We start from the raw sequence: 26,204 nt of genomic DNA, 5'->3' as shown, positions 1-26,204 counted from the left end.
GTAAAAATGATGGAGGCGCCGGTGTGTGTGGCTATGAAGTGTGTACAGTTACCACAGCATTACTCTGCTCAAGCCGCAGAACTAGTTGCACTAATATTAGCATTAAAGGAAAGTTTTAACAAACGTGTAACAATATATTCCGACAGTGCATATGTTACATCCACTGTTCACTCAGGGCTATCAAAATGGAGAAGAAGAGGGTTTAGGAGAGCTGATGGCACTCCAGTGCAACATGCCCTCTTGTTGGCTGAATTAATTGAAGTAATAAACGACCCCCAAGAGCTAGCCCTAGTAAAATGCACCGCACACACCAATGGTGAAGACCACGTCTCAAAAGGGAATGCAGCAGCAGACGCACATGCGAAATATGCTGCATACTTTGGTGAGATATGGAACCCCACAGACTCACAGAGAGGGAGAGGGAGGGGAATGGCTAGGGAGATGTTAATAAGAGAAGGGTACACCCATCTCCCAGCCACACAGATTATGGAACTACAAGCGGCTGCACCAATGGCCGAAAAGGAAATATGGGTAAAAAGAGGATGTACAATGTCACCAACCGACGCACTATGGCGCCAGGGTGGTACTGGGAAAGTTGTAATACCATTGGCACTTCTAAATACCGCCCTGAGCCAATTACATCACCCAGCCCATACAGGCAAGGAAATAATTGCAGCACGAATTAGAGAAGATTGGTTTTGTCCCGAGTTGAATTCTCATGTGTCAAATTTTATCAGCAATTGTCTCACATGTCAACAGTTTACGGCCGGTCATACCCTAAAAGTGATAAGAGGTACCATACCCCGGCCAGAAGGACCTTTTCGGCACCTTCACATTGACTATGTTGATATGATCAACATATGTCAAGGTAATAGGTATATGATTGTAGTAGTATGCCCATTTTCTAGGTGGATTGAAGCAGGGCCCTGTTCACACCCAGATGCATTTAGAGCAGCCAAATTCCTAGTAAGGGAGGTCTTCCCCAGGTGGGGAGTGTGCGAGGTGTTAAGATCAGACAACGGCCCGCATTTCGCAAACGAAATGTTCCAACATATCACAGCCCTGCTGAGCATAAAGCACAAATTTGCATGTGCATATCACCCACAGGCTAACGGTGTATGTGAACGCCTGAATGGCTTATTGAAGGAGGCAGTTGCAAAGATACAACAAACAACAAAGAAAAGTTGGTTGTATTGCCTTCCGTTAGCCTTATTCGAATTAAGGAACAGGCCAGGGTCCGATCACCACCTCACCCCACACGAGGTGGTTACTGGACGTCAAATGCGCCTTCCCCTAACGCCAACGTCAAGGGCATTCACTGACCACGAAAGTTCAGCGAGTGTACTAGGTGATGAAATGTATCAATATGTGTCGTCTTTGATTACTAGTGTTGTGTTTGTGTCTCAACAGCTCGAGCGCACGCGGGGCGGGTCCACCAGAAATCAAGAAGAAGGCGCCACTACAGAATTAGAAAAAGAGAACTTGTGCAAACTTGCCAAAGGTGACCACGTGCTACCTCGCAATTTCAATAGGAAGTGGAACGACAAAAGGTTCACCGGCCCACATCTGGTAGAAGACGTATCACCAAGAGCAGTAAAACTAAAGGACAAGCGTGCCTGGAACCACCTACATGATGTAAAGATATATAAACTGCAGACCCGCCCCAGCGCCAACGACAGGTCCATTGGAAGAACAGCAACAACATCCCCGACGGCGGAAGGAAGTTCTACCACAGACAACGATCCAATTAACTACCCAGCTACCCCAGAGACAACAACTGACGAAGAAAGGGGTGATCACTACACTGCCCACCCCATGGTCACACGTTCAAAGAGTAAAAATACTTCCGCCATCTAAGCGCAAAAACCCCCCCCCCGCCCATTGACTCCCAAGGACAGTTGTAACTTAAACTGAAAGCCACTGGCCGCACAAATACACATGTAAACACATGAATGTTCTCTTTTTCTCTCGCACATACAGAAACTGCGTATTATTGTATAATTGCAATTTTAAACTGAATGTTCTCTCGCACAAATACACATGTAAACACATGAATGTTCTCTTTTTTCTCTCGCACATACAGGAACTGCGTATTATTGTATTGTTAAGTAGAGAGCTAATTAACAAAGTTCACTGTCCAGGCGTAGATGGTACTCCCAGACGATAATTACCCAGAAGAATTGTCACACCAATTTGTATACGAAATAAAAAGGCCAACATACCTAAAAAGAAGAAGGGTACGTGTCTACTACACAGCCTTTCTCCTGGCCATAGAATATTACATGCCCCACCTCTGCCCATACTTGCCGGTCCTAAGAGACCGATCACTTAGAGTAGCGTGGGAGCAGCTCTTCGCCTGGGCACTGAATGACTATTTGATAGGGAGAGCTTAAATAACACAAAACTAACATCTAAAAACGAGCATTTCTGAGAATTTTTAGGCGGGCAACTTTAACGTCGCAAGAATACGCTGCCAGGACTGCAGCAAGGTAAGAGCAAAATGCCGGTGAAATTAGCAGTTGTAATAAAAATAATAGGGATTTTGATGATCACCGGATTTTTGGCTGCCTCTGTCTGGCAGTACAGCTGTGCTATCAATTTTATTGCTGCACCCAAACCTAATATACCCCCGTTCCTTGCTGCAACAGGTATTACGTCAGGTGGTAGTAGTAACATTGCACCCAAGCAAAATAGAGTTAAACGCAGCACATACTCAGACAATAAAGGTATTGATAATTATGTACAAGATTCAGCACACGTCACAAACAACATATGGTACCAGCACATGACCCGCATTGGTAAACAGACAACTGAGGATAGCTGCTACGTCTGCTCATTAATACCATACGCCATGAGTGCTTCACGAACATTTGTTGCCACAGAAATAAATGAGAAGATAGCGCAGTGCATAATATACTTGGCACTGTTCCAGACGAAAGGAAGATTTCAAGGAACTGTAGTGCACATGACATGGAAAACACGAGACTCATACCCATATGAAAACAACTTCCTCAAGACCTACTTGAGTTATCACAAGACCAGTTTACATGCTGAAGCATTCAAATATATAACAAGTGGCCCTGCAAAAGGAGAAACACAGAAAGTAACACTGCAGTACTTACCATGTGATTGGTACGCCACTGAAGTTCCGGGTAAACAAGGATGCTGGGAGAGGCCGCTACTGACGATAACAGGAAAGGTGTATCTGGACAACAGCTGGGAGATAGGAGTGATTGGCAGCAACATGGTAACAAAAGAAACTATCTCAACCATCGAGGCACACAATCACCGATGTTGGACGACGTGGATCAAGTATGTACCAAGGCTCACGTGGGTAGAAGAAGATGAAGACCCAATAACGATACTACCGTTGACTGCGCCCAAGGTATGCTACCAGCATAAAGGAGAGGTGGACGTAGGATATAACACCAATTGTGCAAGTTTGACGGAGTTACCTGAGGGGGGAGCGGGAACAGCAGTAATAATGGACCATTATTGGGCCTGTGGAGAAAAGGCATACCATACGCTGCCTCCCCTGTGGAATGGTGTGTGCACAATGGTACACGTCAATGTGCCATCACTAGTGGTACCTAAGAAGCATGTCAATGTGGCGAAATTTCCTAGAATGAATGAAGGGGATAAGAGAAGAAAGAGATCTGCACCACTTCGGGAGGAGCAAGGGAACAGGACCAACAGCAATGACACTGTCCTAAATAGAAGAAAAAGACAAGGAGAGCCGCTGACAGGAAATTACCTGTGGGGAAGGTCGGAAACGGCACTAACATCAATACCGCCAGAACACAGACTATTTAGCAGAGCAGCAATGTTCTTCTCCTCAATAATACACCCGGGACTACAGGCTTACGCAAACGCAAAATGGCTCCAAATAACTAGATGGGAACTAATGATGACCATCAATTCTACAGTAAATGGGTTCAACGTAATAAAAGAGGAGCTGCGAGCTGTAAGGATGGTAGCACTACAGAACAGATATGTATTGGACCTTCTCACAGCAATGGAAGGAGGAGTTTGTGCAAAGATAGGACAATCATGCTGCACGTTCATACCTGCCAATGATGCTGACAATGGTACACTGACAGAAGCAGTTTCGCAATTGGCCCAGATGCACTCCAAAATGATGGATGAAAGCAACGGTGTGAACAAGGATAAGAGCTGGTTTTCACTGTTATGGTCATGGATGCCATCTTGGCTGTCAGATGGACTGAAAATAATAGTGGGCTGTACTATATTGGCTGGAGCTACCCTGATCATAATTAGATTTTGGAAGGCACGGAAGGCACGCACTACTGACGAGTTGCTGGAAATGGTGGGAATGCACCCCTTGATGCCAACAGATGACGGCCAGCATACAGGTGTAATAATACAGGAGAGGGAGAAGCTGCGCACCCAAATTATCACCAACCATCTAGACCCACCATCCGTGAAGATCGAGAACCCAAGAAACCCCAGGAGCTACATAGGAAGATGGGTATACTGTACTCCTGGAGGTACCTGTGAATATATGTATTGGTCCTTTGAAGATCATGTAAACCACTATGGACATCTCGGAGGAATAACTAAGATATGGCGAGTAAGAGGTGATAACGAGAAGGATATGTTTGTGGTCGACAAGTCGACCAGAGGGGGGACTGAAGTGGGAGAATGGAAGACCAGGCTCCCGTCCTTCGCCTCTCGCGCATGGCCTAGAGGGTCACGACCCAAACACCCGCCACGAGAAGAGTTTGTCCATTTGCCAGACGACCAGATACCCTGGTACAGGAACATACGGATGTGTCCATCTGCCTGCCCAGCAGCCCGCACTGGCCATGCCGACACCTGCGGCACGGATCAACTAGACTAAAATCTACACGTCGTTAGAGATGCCATGACGACCTAGACAACGGGAAGCACTTCTGTACAAATGTACACACTGGACATTCCCACACCAACCTACACGAAGAATATACTCAGTGCTATGACGTAGGCGACAGGCATATTCACGGAGGTGCATCTTTATTATTTTTACATAGGCTTTCAGAATGCAGAAATGCAAGACGCGTCATGAACTCTTCTACTAGCTTGCTCACGCTTCTCTTGAAACCAGTTACCGCCATGAGAAGTATAATGAAGACAATACTGGTCATGAAATTATATGCTCCTATAACCTAAAGCACCTGTACACCAAACGGACAACTTATGCACCAGGCCCAAGGAGGCCTCAAACAAGAGCTCCCGTAGACATTAACAAGGCAAGAGTCAGTTGCTGATCCTGCAGAATGAGCTTGGCGAAGCAACCAGCCAAGGTCGCAATGTTGCAAACCTACGTTCCAAGAGCAAATCATCAAAGGCACGATGTTGCAACCTCGTACTCCACGCACCAACGTTAAAGTCACCCCGACAAATTAAACCAGACGCGCAGTAGAAAAACAATATTAATTGTGCAGAATTCTGCCTCTTTCACGGTCCCTCCCCACGTGACCAAGCCGAACCTGACGAGATGCCAAACCCAGGAGAACAGAGGCGTCTGGATCCCTCGCTACGAGACACTGGCAGATACACTTGAAAGGCTCAATGGACATCTGCAACAGTGGGAGCGGTCCCCCGTCCAGCTATGAATAAGTCCTCACATTGTCTGCATGTACCCATAGTGAAACATTGTTACAACTTACAGGTACACCGAGAGCTGGGAACGACGGTGGTCCCAGGCTGGGAAGCTCACGGGCGCACCAATCAGAACATGGGGCTCTTATCACTGACGCCAGCAAATTTAGCCAATCCCCAGGAGTCTTCATGTAACAATTCTCATGTATCTAATTGTAAGGACAACCCAGATATACCACCTGACTACACCTTGTCCACTAATATCATTTTCTATATGTGTGCTATACTAACCCTACCACTCGAACACCCAATTAAGAGTGGCGATAGGTTTTTTGTTAACTTTCTGAAGTGACGCAAGTAGCGCGTCATAATACCGTAAAAAGGGCCTGCGAGCCCCATGATTGTGTGTGTGTCAGGACGAACGCGTACGCTCCTTGACCCATCCCTGCCGTTTTGTCTAATAAACAGCAGAGTCACCTTGCTCCTTGTGTGCGTCTCATACTCTATCTCACCTCATCTGGGATATATACGGGAGGAGTTGGGGCCTCCCTGCCTGGAGGTCCGCGGACGGCCCGGCCGACCCCGGCAGAATTTCCCCCCGACACCACCATCCCCATCTAAATCTATCCAAACCTCGTTATACCACAGCAAGTTCTTTGGTTCTTTAATGGTAGTGTAATGTAGATTATCGACCACGTCCCCATACTGCCTATAGATGGCAGTCATCCTATACTGCGGTGTGGTGTATTCTCCGGTTTGTACTTGGGCATCTATCATGGTAGCCACCGTTGTCTGTCGGCCCACTGTTACCATCATCATTGCTGAATTAGGCATATTAATTTCACAGCATCTTAGTCCCAGTTGGCACACACAGAATATTAGGAGAAGAAAGACTATGATGGGAATGAGTATCTTCGCTGCGATGTTCACCCATGTTGGTATCCAGCTGAACAGATCGTTCTTTCTCCTAAATTATGCACTGCTGTTATCACATGTGACAGTGTCCCGTTATCAGCATCGGAAGTTGGTACGAAAGTGCAACACGCCGCCCCCCCAATTTTTTTGCAAACACCACCGTCCATTGCCGTGATAAGATCTAAGACATATCTGTTTTGCATTGTCATCAGGCGCAGTGCACGGAGCTCTATTTTTATGATGTTGAATCCTTCTTCAGTGTCGTTGGCCAGCTGGATGAGCTCCCAGCGTGTTATCTGCAGCCATTTCGCATTTGCCCTTGCTTGAACGCCTGGTACTAGAAATGATGCAAAGAATGTTTCTGCAGATGAGAAAAGTTTGTACTGCTGTGGGGTTTCAGCAAGGAGTTCTGACGATTTGGATGAAATATAATTGGATCTTTTGCTGCGTGACAACTTGGTTTTCAAAGTTTCTTCTGGCAATAGTTCATATGCTGGGGGCTCCGTGATTGTCTCATCGGGCGCTGTCGATGGTTCAGTCGATTGCCCTGCTGCCGATGTGTCAGCCGATTGGCCTGCTGTCGATGTGTCAGCCGAAGGCCTTGCTGTAAACTGGACATGGCTCTCTGGTATCACCAGGATGCTGGGAGATGCAGGTAAGCTCGTTTGCCACAGATCCAGTATATGTCCATTAATGCAGCAGTGCCTTTTTTCATATCTGGCATTATTAAAGTCTTAGTGCACTGCCGCACGGTTCCCATATTCACCTTCCCTCCTCCATGGAAGCAAAGTTTGTGCGGTATTTCCTTTTGAATCTTTATGGGTCTCTCCAGGGGTGTGACCCATGTCAGCTTGGTGATATGCTGTGACCAGATGGGGATGCACGTTTCTTTTGCCCACTCGTATGTTTCATCTGGCAGCCCTCGAAGCCCCTCAGCTTTGCATTCAATCGTTTCATCATGCCACTTGTCATCTGCATATCTTGTCCCTTTTATGATGAAAAATGGCTCTCGGGGGCAGATTACTCCTTGTCGCCTGCTGGTGCAAGTTTGTTCGTTCTCCAATTTTTCCATAGTGACTGTGTGTGCTTGAAATGTCTTTTTTATTCTACACAGCATCAGATGAATCAAACATTGAGCCTCAGACAAGGGTACTTCCCGTGGGATTAACATTTTTGGGGTTCCAGTTGCATGAGGAATAAGTGAGCACACGTAACAACTTTCATTACTTACTTGCTTGCTTTGCTGCGGTGCTCATGTCTGAATACCATTTGTTTGATTGGTCTGGGTGTCATCTAACCCCAATTTATGATAAATATCGTATCTGTTTTTTCCTACCCCCCCCCCTTTTCCTCCTCCTTGTGTTTTTTAATTGGGTACCAACTTGTGGATATTGCAGCGGGAATATTCTAGACCATACTTCATCTATGTTGTTCATGGTGACGTGTGTATTCAGTAGTGGTTTCTGGTGCTGTGTACGCATGCTTGTATTTCTGGAATTAGTCAACCAATAGTAATCATCATTTACATTCCATCCAAGCTCTATTTACTTGGCCACAGTATTATTCAACAATGCAATAGCAGTTTTGTTTACATGCAATTGTTCAAAGGACAACGTTATATTTTTACTATTCAATTCAATGTTATGAGTGTCCTTCAAAATAGCCTTTGCTTCAGTCCATATTAGTTTAGACCCTGGTTTTGTTCATTTCATTTGCCACATATAAAACAACATTATACCAAATAGGATAAAACATCATTATTGCAAATAGTATGGCAGCATATTCTATAACACATTCCAAATTATTTAATCTACTGGCCCTAGTGGCATCCCTATTTCTATCTAACATTTCAGCCTGCTCAACCATTTCGTCGCATTGGCTCATGTTGAACCTATGTTGGCGAGACAAATTCGTTAAGTCATCATGAAAAGAAACATATTTGCAATTGTTCATTCTTTTTCATTTCTTTACTCAGTTAGGCATTTAACAATTCCTTTTCATTTTATCATGGAAATAATGTGGAAAAATAGAAAAGACAACACGATTTATATGAGAAGAAAAGAAAGAGAGAGAGAGAGAGAGAGAGAGAAAGAGAGAGAGAGAGAGAGACACAATATGTAAAAACGTTTCCCCTATACTTTCCCTGTCTAAATTGCAGTTTTCATCATGTCAACCTGTGCCAGTGATGGCATCCACACAGTCGGTTTCATTTTGGGGAGGTGTAACACTGTGTGCCCTTCTCACATCTGAGAGGTGCACCCAGTATTTTAACCCCTTAACTTTAACTGCAGTTGGGGTTCTGTACACTACTGTGTATGGACCATGAAATCTCGGTGAATTCCACCTGCTTACAAAATTTCTGACATAAATCTGCTCCCCTGGCATTAAACGCCCCTCCGGGCTTTCTGCTGTCGGCATGGAGGTGTCTGTTTCTGCATCTTCAGTAAATGGTGAAACAATTTGTTTTGCTATGCTGCGTACCACGTGCGTTAGCTGTGTTAGGTATTCCTTAAACTCTTCTCCCAGCACTGTGACAGCCCTGTGCGCATCTGACGCCCTCCTAACAGGGGAGAGTGGTGTGTGCGTTCTCCTTCCTTTCACGATTTTGTGCAGGCTTAAATGATGATCCTTGCATGGTTGATTTCTGAGTTGGAACAGTGCAAGGGGCAGACACTATACCAAATTTCTTTTCAACGTGCTGCATAATTTCGATAAGTTGCTTTTGAGCAGCCCGTTGATCCTCTCCACAACTCCATTGGCCATTGGATGATAAATCGAACATAGTTTGTGTTTCACCCCAAGAAGGGAGGTTACTTCCTTGAAGAGGTCATTCACGAAGTGCGTGCCGTTGTCTGAACGAATCACGTCACAGATTCCCCACCGTGAGAATACTACTCGCACAAGGAACTTGGCAGCACAATTTGCATCAGGATGGGGACAGGGGCCCGCTTCTACCCACCGTGAAAAAGGACATACCACCACAATCAAGTATCTTGCTCCATTACATCTTTCTCCAATATCGTCATAGTCGATATGTAGTTCTCTAAATGGACCTGTAGGGCGTGGCAAAGTGCCACGCAGAGTTCGTAATGTCATTCCCGAATTGTAAGTTTGGCATGTAGTACATTCAATCACAAATTTTGACAAGTATTCGTGCAGATTAGGAACAAACCAATCCTCTTGAATATCTGAGGCAATGTGGTGTTTTGCAACGTGAGCTGGGAAATGCAGTTGTTGGAATGCTACTTCTAATAATTATACAGGCATCACTACCTTGCCTGTCGTCTCCTGTCTCCAAATGAGATCTGTGGCTGACTGCTTACACCCTCGTTTGCCCCACAACTCCTGCTCTTCCGGTGGGGCCCTTCTCTTGAGTTCTATCAATTGTGCTATGGGCGTATTACTGTATGCTTCTGCTGGTTGTTCTGCTGTGGTCGTTTTTGCAATGTATTCTGATGTTGTTGTCTTATTGAAGTACGAGGCCTCCTTCGCTGCTGCGTCGGCTGCCGCGTTCCTCAATGAGACGGCGTCTGTGTTATTGGCATGGGCTTGGCATTTAACCACCGCTACTACCGATGGTTCTGCCAAAGCTTCTATTAGCTCATTTAGCAACGTGGCATGTTGTACGGGGGACCCGTCTGCTCTTATGAACCCTCTCCTTCGCCAACGTGATAGCCCTGAGTGAACTGTGGTGGTGACATAAGCTGAGTCTGAATATATTGTCACGGCACAATCTTTGGCTGTGTGTAATGCGCTCATTAGTGCGGTCAGTTCGGCTGCTTGTGCAGAGTAGTGTGAGGGGAGGCGTTTTTGAACAATCACTTTGTATGTGTCTTCTTCCATGCGCACTACTGCCATCCCCACATGTTTCTCTCCTGTCTCTGAGTTTATGGATGCTGACCCGTCTATGAAATAAATTTCTCCTTCTGTAAGGGCGTTTTCTCTTGCTTTGGGAATGTCATCGCCCTCTCCGTCATATGTGCTACAATCGTGTTCCTGTAAATCCTCAGTTGTGCATGGCTCTGAGATGAATGTGGCTGGGTTCACTGTCTTGCATCTCACCACATGTACATTTGGACTTGATATTATTATTTCATAAGCAGAAGCTCGCTGTGTTGTGAGAGTAGATTTTGATCTTTCCAAGATAGCAAATAACGAGTGTTCCGCATATAACGTCACTGAACATCCCATTACGATTGTGGCACTTTTCTCAATGGTGAAGGCCACTGCAGCGAGGGCCTGTTCGCAAGCGAAATGTTCCTGCATTACTGGATCTAATATTCCACTGTAGTACGCTAATGGTTTGTGGCCTATCGATGTGTTTTGTGTCAATACTGCTGTCATTAATGTTCCATTGCTGTGTGAAAACAGGAAAAATTCCCTTTCATAATCTGGATTTGCAAGGACTGGGGCGTCTGAAATAAGGTCTTTTAATCGAGAGAATTGGGCAATTGTCTCCTGTGTCCATTTTATTGGGGCTCTGTTCTTTTGTGCTTCTTTTAGTGCTTGTAACATTGGCCGTGTGTATGCTGCGTAATTGAGGATCCATGCCTAGCAATAGTTACATATGCCAAGAAATTTCTGCATGTCCTTCACTGTTTTTGGTAAGATACTGTGTCGAATGGCCGCTGCTCTGTCTGGTAGTATTCTTTTTCCATCTTTAGATATTTGCTGGCCAAGATACACAACGTCTGCAAGGCAGTATTGCAACTTTCCTTTGTCCACCTTGTATCCCTTGGCAGCCAATACGTTAAGCAGTGTTATCGAGTCTTCTCTACACTCTTCTTCTGTTTTGCTGCAGACGAGTAAATCGTCTACGTACTGTATAATGGTGCTCCCTACATCTATGTTGCCAATGTCTTCTCGTAGTACTCTGTTAAAAATGCTTGGGCTCTCGCAATACCCCTGTGGGAGTCTGCGATGTTCATATCTGCTGTTTCCTAATGTAAAAGCTGTAAGGTACTGCGACTCTGGTGCGAGTGGCACAGAGAAAAAGGAATTTTTCAGATCAATGACAGTGAAGCAAGTTGCCTCTTTTGGTATACTGCACAATATTGATGCCGGGTTAGACACTAAAGGGAACTCTTTTTGGATGATGTCATTGAGTGGGCGTAGGTCCTGGACCATTCTCCACGCCTCTCCTTTCGCTTTCTTAATTGGAAAAATCGCTGTGTTGCATGGGGAAGTTGATGGCACTAAAATACCTTGGCTTAGGAGTGCATTCACTGTTTCTCTAATACCTTCCTCTGCTTCTTTGGATATTGGGTATTGTTTCACTCTGGGTGGGAGGGCACCTGGCTTCAGTTTTATCTTTATGGCAGTTACCTCGTGCAACAATCCCACATCGTGTGGCCCTTTAGTCCAAATTTCAGGTGCTACCCTGGCCATGACTTCTTCAAATATTGTCGGTGGGGCCTTTATGTTAGCCATGAGTGGGTTGTGTATTTCTCTGTATTGAATCATAATGTCACATGGTATGCTTATTTCCATTATTATTTCTCCATCCCCTTCGTAATCAGTAAACAATTCTTCATCAGTTACATCTTTTAGCATTATGTTTGGCTCTATGCATAGCACACTTCTCCACTCGCGTCCCTGCGTGTCCAGGCCTATGACCACAATGCGTTTGTTGGAAACTTGAACTGCCTCAATGTCTATAGATATAATTGTGCCTGGTACTACATATGTCGGTGTGATTGCGCTGAATATGAAGTCAGGTGGTATTCTCCACTCTTTTTGTGTTATTTCAGGCACTACTCAGGCTAATACCTGTATTCCATAGATGAACATGTCCATGTCAATGGGAATCCCTCTTACTGCAACTTCCTTTGTAATCGTGCTTATTATCAAGAGTGCTCCTACGGGCCATACCCCTGGCGTCGAGCACACTATTCTTCTTTCAGTAAAGGCTATGGTCATGTTTAACTTACTGAGCAAGTCTCGTCCCATCAAATTGATTGGCGCGTCTTCGTAATACAATAAGGGTGCACGCACTGTTTTTCCCTCCACTGTTACATCAAGATCTCTTGTATAAGGAACTTTTAAAATAGCCCCAGAGAACCCCTGTGTCTCCAAATTTCTTCCCGAGAGCTGAAACCACCCTTCTGTGAGGCATGATTTTTCTGCTCCAGAATCTACCATAAAGATAAACTGCTTGTTTCCCATCTCTGCCGCCACTAGTGGTTCCTCATTTGCACTTTGTGTGGTGGATAGGACTGGACACGCAAGTGCTCCCTGTGGGCTGTCCTAGTCTTGGTATCTTTGCTGACCTGGCACTGAAAAAACGTTGTCACCCACGACCGTTATGCCGCGAAATGGTGCAGGGGCACCGTTTGCGGCCGCTGCAAAAGGGTTATTGTTTATGTTCCCTACTGGGTTTTGTCTCGCCATGGGCTGTAGTGCGTTTTGCTGTTGTGGCTGCTGCTGTTGTTGCTGCTGTTGTGGGGCTGGCTGTCTCTGTTGCATTTGGGGGTCATAGCAGTATTGATCCTGTTGTCCCCCCTCCCCATTGGAGCTCCACAAGGGCTACCTGGGTGTGTGCAGCCCCACCCCTGTTCATTGTTCATGGGCTGTTGTTGCTGCCCTTGAAAATAAACCTATGGTCGCATTCTACAATCTCGTGAATAATGTCCCCATCTTCCACAATTCCAACACGACCCCTGTTGTCCTCCCCTTGGTCCTTGCCCACCATACCCTCTGTTTCCCATTCCTCCGTATCCTCCCCTCTGCCCGCGTACCCACCTCTTCCTTGGGCCGGCCTGTTCTGCCACTGCGATCCTTGGCATGGCTGTTCTTCTCCGTTCCACTGTCCTTGATCTTCTCCAACCCACTGCGCTGCTATCCCAACGGGCCTTCCTCCCGCGTTTTCCTCTCCTTCGTTTCCTCTGTCTGCTGTTGCACTGGCAGTAATGGCGGCGACCTTCACTAATTTCGTCTGTACTCATTTTGCTTCGTCAGCCAGCCTCTTTTGCGTGACCTCCTTTTCCTTCTCTTTGATCCTCCTCCAGTGGTGTACGATTATGCTCTGAATTTCAGGCCACCCTTTGGCTTCGATCCCAGCTATTTTGTCCAAGGCCTTCTGCACCTCTTTTGGCAACCCCTTTTTAATGATAAAATAGAATAAAGCTGTTGATTGATTCCATGCCGTACCAGTTTCGCTTCTCCATAAGTCTTGCACTCGCAAAATGAATTGCGCAGGATCCTAGTTCTCCTCCATCGTGCACTGCATCACTGCATGTAAATCTGGAACGTCTGGAAATGCACGCCGTAATGCATCCCACACTTGTGCTCGAACATTGTTGAATGGTGATCCATCGTGTCGGTCACAGCTCATCGTTACTCCCGGGAACCCTGCCCTTTCCCAGATTGTGTCTGCTTGGTCCCCAATTGCTGATGCTAATAGACTTTTCACATCACTTTTAGCTAACGGCACGCCTGCCGTGTTCTTCTCAAATACATGTATCCACTTACCTGACCCTCCCGTCAGCGGGGGGAGGAGTTTTAACAAGTTGGTTTTGTCCATTTGGGCCCACGGAATGTAGTTTGGTCCACCTGCTCCTTTATGTATCAGTGGCATTTGTAGTTTATGTTTCTTTCCCGTTCTGCTCGTCTTCCCTTTTTTCCTTTTACTTACCAGTATGTTTCCTATCCTCCCTGTTCGTTGTCTTAATCTACCTTGCCATAATGGTGGCAATAATGTGTCTGGGTAACAGCGGTTTGGCAGTGGGGAACCCTCTGCGGCAGCTGCCTCTTCATATTCATCTAAATCATCCCATATTTCTTCTATTTCTGACTCTAGCTCGTTATTATCCTCCCAGTTTTCCTTGGGTTCACTTCCTTGTCTTTCACCCTGATCTCCACTTTGTTGACTCTCTGGTGTATCTGGGCGTATAATCCTCACTGGTTTGTTATTCAATTGGAACAGGAATTGTCCTGACTGCCACTCTTGTTCCTGCTTCTGCTGCGATGACGTCCCTTGTGATGCTATAGATTGTCCTGATACCGAGGCTGCTGGGGTTGCATTGCTTGCTGCCCCTATCGGGGGTGTGAGATCTGCCAGAGACAGCGGGGGTACCGCCCCTCCCCCTGGCAGCATTTGCCCTTTGTCACATAAAGCTCTTAACCGTGTTATTTCCATTTGTGTGTGTGCTAACTGACGGTTCAAATCACCTGTTAAACGTGCTATATCCACAGGAGGCGTGCTCGTGGGGCCGTACAGGCCTCCTTTGTCATATGGTGGAGGTTCGGGGGCTGTTGCCCCGCCCTGAGCAGTGGCGGTGGGTGGTATATACAGGGGTTCACTAAACCCTACCGCTGGCCTAGTCATTAAGGGATAGATTTTTGTTACTTTGTTTTCGGTTGTAGTTGTTGAGCATTCCCCTTTTGGTGTCCCGCCTACTTCTTCAGGGTTTTTCTGCTTTTCTGTCATTTGGCTTGTACCTACCTCGGCTTGTACCTACCTCTGCCGTGGGGGCAACTTCCTCAAACATTCGCCATAAATCTAACACTTCTCTCCGGTTCTGTAACTGTTTCCCTTTGTATCGCGCTAGCAAATGTGTTGATACTAGGTCCAACACTCTTTTGTCAAATGATCCTCCTTCTGGCCAAATTGTTGTGACCCCGTCTCCCTTTATCTCAGTGATCCACTGATCGTGATACTTCTGTATCCTGTCGCTATAAAGTGGGAGGTGCTGGCAAATATGTGCTAGTGGCGTTACTCCCCCCATGGCAATGTTTCTTTTCCTTTCTTGTGTATTCTGGTACCTTTGAATCTCTTCCCACCTCTCACTTGGTAGGTCAGTTACAATATGTGGAAATAATACGTTCTTTATCAATGCTCACAATTACCATATGTCGCATTAGTTTTCTGAGAGGTGTTACCTGATCACCTCTAACAATTTATTTCTTTGCTTTATCTTATATCAATCACAAATTACTTGTGCTGAAATACTTTAGCGTGTTCAACAAGACATATACATAAAAGCAGACCGACAAACATATAATCATGCAACATACACATGCACTGCCTGCGCGCGTATGTTCTTTCCCTATCCCCGTTACTGTCCATGTTTTTTCTTCTTCCCTATACTACCTACTATTTCGCATTCACTCCCCACCTCTTTCACCTTTATTATATCTCAAGATTTCTTACCTTCATGGAAAAAGAATATTCTAAAAAGTACTCCAAGCCTACACGAGACACCTACTATTTTTCTCTTTATCTCTATTCAGCACTTGGTCGGGACAAATGCTACGCGGCGCCTCCTTCTACCCCCTATGGGCTAGGATACCACTTCTCTTCTTCTTCTCACTTCTTACAACACCTAATGGCCATATAAAGGATAGATCAGAAAAGCCTCACCGTCACTCACGCAGACCCTATTCTTAGCTACCTTCCCTTTGTTGCTAATTCCCTTCTTCCCGTATTTCCCCTTACCTTCCTTTGGGGTCTTTGCAACCGGGACTCCAAGTGTTCAGTCAGGTACTCCGAGGGTCGCCGCTCATGGCCGGTCCTCGCTCAGGTCCGTCCCCCAACCAAGCTGTGGCATGTCTTGGCGAGCAGCTTTTTCGATCGGTATTCGTCAACCGGGAACCCTTGACCCTTTCTTCTTGGTGTGCACAGTCTGGTCAACCGCGGAGGCGATGGTTCTGCTGGGGGGCACCCTGGATCTCGCTGCCGGGCAGCGAAGGCCTCAAGGCACCTCTCTAAATCACGTTGCGGGGTTCACCAAAAATGTAGGTGTCTTTGCCCGGCTTACTATGTGTGAGAGAAAATAAAATAGCCGACACAACCCCTTGTCGGGGAAAGAGGCACTGAGACCCGGCTGCAAGAGTTCAAAGGATGGTTTATTTCTCCAGCTAGGAAATAACCCAAAAAACCCTCCAACCCTCATTACATCACACTTATATTTATATTAATTAAATTAACTCTAACAAAAAATGCTAAATGGACCCGATTGGCCAGGCGGTGTGGTGCTGTAGGTGTGGGTGGCATCTCTTCCTCATGGTTGGCTGAGTGGCTGACGAGATGACAGACGTCAAACATCTTGTGCTCTACGCAGGTCAGGGTCCGGTCACTGTGGTCACTACCTAAGCTAATATGTTACACCCACCCATACCAAATTTCTTTTCAACGTGCTGCATAATTTCGATAAGTTGCTTTTGAGCAGCCCGTTGATCCTCTCCACAACTCCATTGGCCATTGGATGATAAATCGAACATAGTTTGTGTTTCACCCCCAGAAGGGAGGTTACTTCCTTGAAGAGGTCATTCACGAAGTGCGTGCCGTTGTCTGAACGGATCACGTCACAGATTCCCCACCGTGAGAATACTACTCGCACAAGGAACTTGGCAGCACATTTTGCATCAGGATGAGGACAGGGGCCCACTTCTACCCACCGTGAAAAAGGACATACCACCACAATCAAGTATCTTGCTCCATTACATCTTTCTCCAATATCGTCATAGTCGATATGTAGTTCTCTAAATGGACCTGTAGGACGTGGCAAAGTGCCACGCAGAGTTCGTAATGTCATTCCCGAATTGTAAGTTTGGCATGTAGTACATTCAATCACAAATTTTGACAAGTATTCGTGCAGATTAGGAACAAACCAATCCTCTTGAATATCTGAGGCAATGTGGTGTTTTGCAACGTGAGCTGGGAAATGCAGTTGTTGGAATGCTACTTCTAATAATTATACAGGCATCACTACCTTGCCTGTCGTCTCCTGTCTCCAAATGAGATCTGTGGCTGACTGCTTACACCCTCGTTTGCCCCACAACTCCTGCTCTTCCGGTGGGGCCCTTCTCTTGAGTTCTATCAATTGTGCTATGGGCGTATTACTGTATGCTTCTGCTGGTTGTTCTGCTGTGGTCGTTTTTGTAATGTATTCTGATGTTGTTGTCTTATTGAAGTACGAGGCCTCCTTCGCTGCTGCGTCGGCTGCCGCGTTCCTCAATGAGACGGCGTCTGTGTTATTGGCATGGGCTTGGCATTTAACCACCGCTACTACCGATGGTTCTGCCAAAGCTTCTATTAGCTCATTTAGCAACGTGGCATGTTGTACGGGGGACCCGTCTGCTCTTATGAACCCTCTCCTTCGCCAACGTGATAGCCCTGAGTGAACTGTGGTGGTGACATAAGCTGAGTCTGAATATATTGTCACGGCACAATCTTTGGCTGTGTGTAACGCGCTCATTAGTGCGGTCAGTTCGGCTGCTTGTGCAGAGTAGTGTGAGGGGAGGCGTTTTTGAACAATCACTTTGTATGTGTCTTCTTCCATGCGCACTACTGCCATCCCCACATGTTTCTCTCCTGTCTCTGAGTTTATGGATGCTGACCCGTCTATGAAATAAATTTCTCCTTCTGTAAGGGCGTTTTCTCTTGCTTTGGGAATGTCATCGCCCTCTCCGTCATATGTGCTACAATCGTGTTCCTGTAAATCCTCAGTTGTGCATGGCTCTGAGATGAATGTGGCTGGGTTCACTGTCTTGCATCTCACCACATGTACATTTTGACTTGATATTATTATTTCATAAGCAGAAGCTCTCTGTGTTGTGAGAGTAGATTTTGATCTTTCCAAGATAGCAAATAACGAGTGTTCCGCATATAGCGTCACTGAACATCCCATTACGATTGTGGCACTTTTCTCAATGGTGAAGGCCGCTGCAGCGAGGGCCTGTTCGCAAGCGAAATGTTCCTGCATTACTGGATCTAATATTCCACTGTAGTACGCTAATGGTTTGTGGCCTATCGATGTGTTTTGTGTCAATACTGCTGTCATTAATGTTCCATTGCTGTGTGAAAACAGGAAAAATTCCCTTTCATAATCTGGATTTGCAAGGACTGGGGCGTCTGAAATAAGGTCTTTTAATCGAGAGAATTGGGCAATTGTCTCCTGTGTCCATTTTATTGGGGCTCTGTTCTTTTGTGCTTCTTTTAGTGCTTGTAACATTGGCCGTGTGTATGCTGCGTAATTGAGGATCCATGCTCAGCAATAGTTACATATGCCAAGAAATTTCTGCATGTCCTTCACTGTTTTTGGTAAGATACTGTGTCGAATGGCCGCTGCTCTGTCTGGTAGTATTCTTTTTCCATCTTTAGATATTTGCTGGCCAAGATACACAACGTCTGCAAGGCAGTATTGCAACTTTCCTTTGTCCACCTTGTATCCCTTGGCAGCCAATACGTTAAGCAGTGTTATCGAGTCTTCTCTACACTCTTCTTCTGTTTTGCTGCAGACGAGTAAATCGTCTACGTACTGTATAATGGTGCTCCCTACATCTATGTTGCCAATGTCTTCTCGTAGTACTCTGTTAAAAATGCTTGGGCTCTCGCAATACCCCTGTGGGAGTCTGCGATGTTCATATCTGCTGTTTCCTAATGTAAAAGCTGTAAGGTACTGCGACTCTGGTGCGAGTGGCACAGAGAAAAAGGAATTTTTCAGATCAATGACAGTGAAGCAAGTTGCCTCTTTTGGTATACTGCACAATATTGATGCCGGGTTAGACACTAAAGGGAACTCTTTTTGGATGATGTCATTGAGTGGGCGTAGGTCCTGGACCATTCTCCACGCCTCTCCTTTCGCTTTCTTAATTGGAAAAATCGCTGTGTTGCATGGGGAAGTTTATGGCACTAAAATACCTTGGCTTAGGAGTGCATTCACTGTTTCTCTAATACCTTCCTCTGCTTCTTTGGATATTGGGTATTGTTTCACTCTGGGTGGGAGGGCACCTGGCTTCAGTTTTATCTTTATGGCAGTTACCTCGTGCAACAATCCCACATCGTGTGGCCCTTTAGTCCAAATTTCAGGTGCTACCCTGGCCATGACTTCTTCAAATATTGTCGGTGGGGCCTTTATGTTAGCCATGAGTGGGTTGTGTATTTCTCTGTATTGAATCATAATGTCACATGGTATGCTTATTTCCATTATTATTTCTCCATCCCCTTCGTAATCAGTAAACAATTCTTCATCAGTTACATCTTTTAGCATTATGTTTGGCTCTATGCATAGCACACTTCTCCACTCGCGTCCCTGCGTGTCCAGGCCTATGACCACAATGCGTTTGTTGGAAACTTGAACTGCCTCAATGTCTATAGATATAATTGTGCCTGGTACTACATATGTCGGTGTGATTGCGCTGAATATGAAGTCAGGTGGTATTCTCCACTCTTTTTGTGTTATTTCAGGCACTACTCGGGCTAATACCTGTATTCCATAGATGAACATGTCCATGTCAATGGGAATCCCTCTTACTGCAACTTCCTTTGTAATCGTGCTTATTATCAAGAGTGCTCCTACGGGCCATACCCCTGGCGTCAAGCACACTATTCTTCTTTCAGTAAAGGCTATGGTCATGTTTAACTTACTGAGCAAGTCTCGTCCCATCAAATTGATTGGCGCGTCTTCGTAATACAATAAGGGTGCACGCACTGTTTTTCCCTCCACTGTTACATCAAGATCTTTTGTATAAGGAACTTTTAAAATAGCCCCAGAGAACCCCTGTGTCTCCAAATTTCTTCCCGAGAGCTGAAACCACCCTTCTGTGAGGCATGATTTTTCTGCTCCAGAATCTACCATAAAGATAAACTGCTTGTTTCCCATCTCTGCCGCCACTAGTGGTTCCTCATTTGCACTTTGTGTGGTGGATAGGACTGGACACGCAAGTGCTCCCTGTGGGCTGTCCTAGTCTTGGTATCTTTGCTGACCTGGCACTGAAAAAACGTTGTCACCCACGACCGTTATGCCGCGAAATGGTGCAGGGGCACCGTTTGCGGCCGCTGCAAAAGGGTTATTGTTTATGTTCCCTACTGGGTTTTGTCTCGCCATGGGCTGTAGTGCGTTTTGCTGTTGTGGCTGCTGCTGTTGTTGCTGCTGTTGTGGGGCTGGCTGTCTCTGTTGCATTTGGGGGTCATAGCAGTATTGATCCTGTTGTCCCCCCCTCCCCATTGGAGCTCCACAAGGGCTACCTGGGTGTGGGCAGCCCCACCCCTGTTCATTGTTCATGGGCTGTTGTTGCTGCCCTTGAAAATAAACCTGATGGTCGCATTCTACAATCTCGTGAATAATGTCCCCATCTTCCACAATTCCAACACGACCCCTGTTGTCCTCCCCTTGGTCCCTGCCCACCATACCCTCTGTTTCCCATTCCTCCGTATCCTCCCCTCTGCCCGCGGTACCCACCTCTTCCTTGGGCCGGCCTGTTCTGCCACTGCGATCCTTGGCATGGCTGTTCTTCTCCGTTCCACTGTCCTTGATCTTCTCCAACCCACTGCGCTGCTATCCCAACGGGCCTTCCTCCCGCGTTTTCCTCTCCTTCGTTTCCTCTGTCTGCTGTTGCACTGGCAGTAATGGCGGCGACCTTCACTAATTTCGTCTGTACTCATTTTGCTTCGTCAGCCAGCCTCTTTTGCGTGATCTCCTTTTCCTTCTCTTTGATCCTCCTCCAGTGGTGTACGATTATGCTCTGAATTTCAGGCCACCCTTTGGCTTCGATCCCAGCTATTTTGTCCAAGGCCTTCTGCACCTCTTTTGGCAACCCCTTTTTAATGATAAAATAGAATAAAGCTGTTGATTGATTCCATGCCGTACCAGTTTCGCTTCTCCATAAGTCTTGCACTCGCAAAATGAATTGCGCAGGATCCTCGTTCTCCTCCATCGTGCACTGCATCACTGCATGTAAATCTGGAACGTCTGGAAATGCACGCCGTAATGCATCCCACACTTGTGCTCGAACATTGTTGAATGGTGATCCATCGTGTCGGTCACAGCTCATCGTTACTCCCGGGAACCCTGCCCTTTCCCAGATTGTGTCTGCTTGGTCCCCAATTGCTGATGCTAATAGACTTTTCACATCACTTTTAGCTAACGGCACGCCTGCCGTGTTCTTCTCAAATACATGTATCCACTTACCTGACCCTCCCGTCAGCGGGGGGAGGAGTTTTAACAAGTTGGTTTTGTCCATTTGGGCCCACGGAATGTAGTTTGGTCCACCTGCTCCTTTATGTATCAGTGGCATTTGTAGTTTATGTTTCTTTCCCGTTCTGCTCGTCTTCCCTTTTTTCCTTTTACTTACCAGTATGTTTCCTATCCTCCCTGTTCGTTGTTTTAATCTACCTTGCCATAATGGTGGCAATAATGTGTCTGGGTAACAGCGGTTTGGCAGTGGGGAACCCTCTGCGGCAGCTGCCTCTTCATATTCATCTAAATCATCCCATATTTCTTCTATTTCTGACTCTAGCTCGTTATTATCCTCCCAGTTTTCCTTGGGTTCACTTCCTTGTCTTTCACCCTGATCTCCACTTTGTTGACTCTCTGGTGTATCTGGGCATATAATCCTCACTGGTTTGTTATTCAATTGGAACAGGAATTGTCCTGACTGCCACTCTTGTTCTTGCTTCTGCTGCGATGACGTCCCTTGTGATGCTATAGATTGTCCTGATACCGAGGCTGCTGGGGTTGCATTGCTTGCTGCCCCTATCGGGGGTGTGAGATCTGCCAGAGACAGCGGGGGTACAGCCCCTCCCCCTGGCAGCATTTGCCCTTTGTCACATAAAGCTCTTAACCGTGTTATTTCCATTTGTGCGTGTGCTAACTGACGGTTCAAATCACCTGTTAAACGTGCTATATCCACAGGAGGCGTGCTCGTGGGGACTTACAGGCCTCCTTTGTCATATGGTGGAGGTTCGGGGGCTGTTGCCCCGCCCTGAGCAGTGGCGGTGGGTGGTATATACAGGGGTTCACTAAACCCTACCGCTGGCCTAGTCATTAAGGGATAGATTTTTGTTACTTTGTTTTCGGTTGTAGTTGTTGAGCATTCCCCTTTTGGTGTCCCACCTACTTCTTCAGGGTTTTTCTGCTTTTCTGTCATTTGGCTTGTACCTACCTCGGCTTGTACCTACCTCTGCCGTGGGGGCAACTTCCTCAAACATTCGCCAAAAATCTAACACTTCTCTCCGGTTCTGTAACTGTTTCCCTTTGTATCGCGCTAGCAAATGTGTTGATACTAGGTCCAACACTCTTTTGTCAAATGATCCTCCTTCTGGCCAAATTGTTGTGACCCCGTCTCCCTTTATCTCAGTGATCCACTGATCGTGATACTTCTGTATCCTGTCGCTATAAAGTGGGAGGTGCTGGCAAATATGTGCTAGTGGCGTTACTCCCCCCATGGCAATGTTTCTTTTCCTTTCTTGTGTATTCTGGTACCTTTGAATCTCTTCCCACCTCTCACTTGGTAGGTCAGTTACAATATGTGGAAATAATACGTTCTTTATCAATGCTCACAATTACCATATGTCGCATTAGTTTTCTGAGAGGTGTTACCTGATCACCTCTAACAATTTATTTCTTTGCTTTATCTTATATCAATCACAAATTACTTGTGCTGAAATACTTTAGCGTGTTCAACAAGACATATACATAAAAGCAGACCGACAAACATATAATCATGCAACATACACATGCACTGCCTGCGCGCGTATGTTCTTTCCCTATCCCGTTACTGTCCATGTTTTTTCTTCTTCCCTATACTACCTACTATTTCGCATTCACTCCCCACCTCTTTCACCTTTATTATATCTCAAGATTTCTTACCTTCATGGAAAAAGAATATTCTAAAAAGTACTCCGAGCCTACACGAGACACCTACTATTTTTCTCTTTATCTCTATTCAGCACTTGGTCGGGACAAATGCTACGCAGCGCCTCCTTCTACCCCCTATGGGCTAGGATACCACTTCTCTTCTTCTTCTCACTTCTTACAACACCTAATGGCCATATAAAGGATAGATCAGAAAAGCCTCACCGTCACTCACGCAGACCCTATTCTTAGCTACCTTCCCTTTGTTGCTAATTCCCTTCTTCCCGTATTTCCCCTTACCTTCCTTTGGGGTCTTTGCAACCGGGACTCCAAGTGTTCAGTCAGGTACTCCGAGGGTCGCCGCTCATGGCCGGTCCTCGCTCAGGTCCGTCCCCCAACCAAGCTGTGGCATGTCTTGGCGAGCAGCTTTTTCGATCGGGTATTCGTCAACCGGGAACCCTTGACCCTTTCTTCTTGGTGTGCACAGTCTGGTCAACCGCGGAGGCGATGGTTCTGCTGGGGGGCACCCTGGATCTCGCTGCCGGGCGGCGAAGGCCTCAAGGCACCTCTCTAAATCACGTTGCGGGGTTCACCAAAAATGTAGGTGCCTTTGCCCGGCTTACTATGTGTGAGAGAAAATAAAATAGCCGACACAACCCCTTGTCGGGGAAAGAGGCACTGAGACCCGGCTGCAAGAGTTCAAAGGATGGTTTATTTCTCCAGCTAGGAAATAACCCAAAAAACCCTCCAACCCTCATTACATCACACTTATATTTATATTAATTAAATTAACTCTAACAAAAAATGCTAAATGGACCCGATTGGCCAGGCGGTGTGGTGCTGTAGGTGTGGGTGGCATCTCTTCCTCATGGTTGGCTGAGTGGCTGACGAGATGACAGACGTCAAACATCTTGTGCTCTACGCAGGTCAGGGTCCGGTCACTGTGGTCACTACCTAAGCTAATATGTTACACACTAAATAACAATTATTTAAAACATTTTATGCTACTTGTCACATTTCTACATAAGTTACACACAATGGTTATTGTCAGTACAATTGGGTCATTTGTGGCTTTAATTGGAGGCCTTGACCTTATTATGCATGTAGAAGAATCAGGATGTATTTCGCAACTTTTCCTAGGTTTCAAAACTCATTAGTACAAATAAAAACATATATAGTAGTAAAAATGCTTAAGGTTAGTAAGGAGTGTATTGGGTGGATTTCGCAGCACAGATGAGAGTCTGGCACTTGAAAGAAATACCTTACAGGGGGTGCAGGGTCAGGATGGCAATAAATTGTTCTAATGGGGGTGGGTGGCTTGCACGTTTATGAGGACGAATCGAGCAGAAAGTGCTTAGCTCATCCTGGTTCACATGCCGGTTCTCAGACGAACAGTGATCTCAGAGGAAGAAAACTGTAGCATATTGATTGTTGCAACTTTCTCCAGCTTCAGCGTGAGAATGGAAGCGCAGAGCTTTCCTTCGCAGGGGGAGTGCAAGGGTGGGGGCCAGCCAGCTGCCTGCGCGCCTTGTGTGTGTGTTTGTCTCTGTCCTTGGCTGCTGCGTTGAAAGGGGAGCTGAGCATTGCTGTACTATCGCAGTGAGGCCTGTTTACCCAAGATGGAGTCGAAAGGGGGCACAAAAGATGGATGCCCCGTGTCCTGCTCAGTAGTCCCATCTATGCAGCAGTCAACCGTGGTTAACTTAAAGGCAAGGGGTAATCCCACTACCGGAGGCACGTGGTCCAAGTCTTGTACTGAGGAGCTACGACGCGAGGGGGCCTGAGGACCCCTCGCTCCCATACAGCAGCCCTTCCTGGGACACCCCAAAATGGCTGCCGATATTTAATCCTGTTTGGAAACTCAGTGCTGACACAGTGCGCTTCCTATGGGATTCGTGGATGCCTACAGATGTACCTGCTGCACCTTTCCACTATCTGACCTCGAGGTAAGCTAATTGGGCGCACAAGTTAGTCTCATTGATTTAAATCACAGTGCTGCTCACATCACCACGCTCAGCATCCGTCTCGTGTTTACACACGCATGCCTGAAAACGCCATTCACATGGCCACACCACTCTTGATTGTAACTCTTCCTCGTTTGGAATCTATGCTAACACCAAGGGCTCCTGCACTGACCGCATGGACCACGGTCCGCAACTCTACACAGTAGCACACCGTATTGACAGGTGCACTTATCCGCATTTTATAGTTGCACAGACCAGCTTTTTAAGGCATTTTTAATAACCTAATGGCAGGCATGTAACAACACAAGCCACACTACACCAACCCTGTCATGCCTGGTCTACCACACCATCCCACACGGGCACTTAGACATCCGCGAGACCCTGCCTCACAGTGTCTGAGCCTGATGTTTATCTTACCCGCAGTATTCAACCCTGGCGGATTGACACAGCGTTACTTAACGCCTGCCTGACAGAACATGCTGTTCCCTGCCTCAGGCCACCCATAGGTAAGTCCTTACCCACCCAGCTGCATTATTCAAAATCAGCAGACACAGGCAACTAATGCCACTTGTCCTTCCTATTCTCACAGGAACGGGCCTACCAAAGACCTCAAAATCCATACAGTGTAATTAGACACTGTCACCTCTCGAGCCACCGCGCTCCAAAGATCCTATAAGCACCATCTCTTTCCTTATGTGTACTTTGTCACTTTCTTACTGCTAGATCCTGCTGTTTTGACTCACTCCTAAAACATTCCTGTCTGTTTACTCCAACAGACCCCAAAAGATACATCCACCCTTGGAATCATCCTGTCCTGATGAAGGCCACTCCACTAGAGCTCACTTAGCTCATCTTCTGGCCAAAACACTGTCGTGTTGACCTTATGTATTTTGTATGTTGTTGTTGTTCAACCCTACATTGTTCTGACTCATTGTCCGTCGCTTAATGTGCTATCACCTCACTAAGTCTGCTGGTCTCCTTCCCAAGGAGACACCAGTGGACGTAGAAGCAAAAGATTGGTACCACAAATATTCAACATTTGTACCATACAAACTGGTTACTAAACCTTGAAAATGTACATCGGCTGATGTATCTTTTGCTCGAGTTTATGTGTTTTAAAAACACCTGCTGCAATTTAATTAAAACC

Source organism: Ambystoma mexicanum, chromosome 6p, assembly GCF_040938575.1.
Source record: "Ambystoma mexicanum isolate Mex_15411 chromosome 6p, UKY_AmexF1_1, whole genome shotgun sequence".
Classification (NCBI taxonomy): Eukaryota; Metazoa; Chordata; class Amphibia; order Caudata; family Ambystomatidae; genus Ambystoma; species Ambystoma mexicanum.
Note: the sequence above shows the minus strand (reverse complement) of the source record.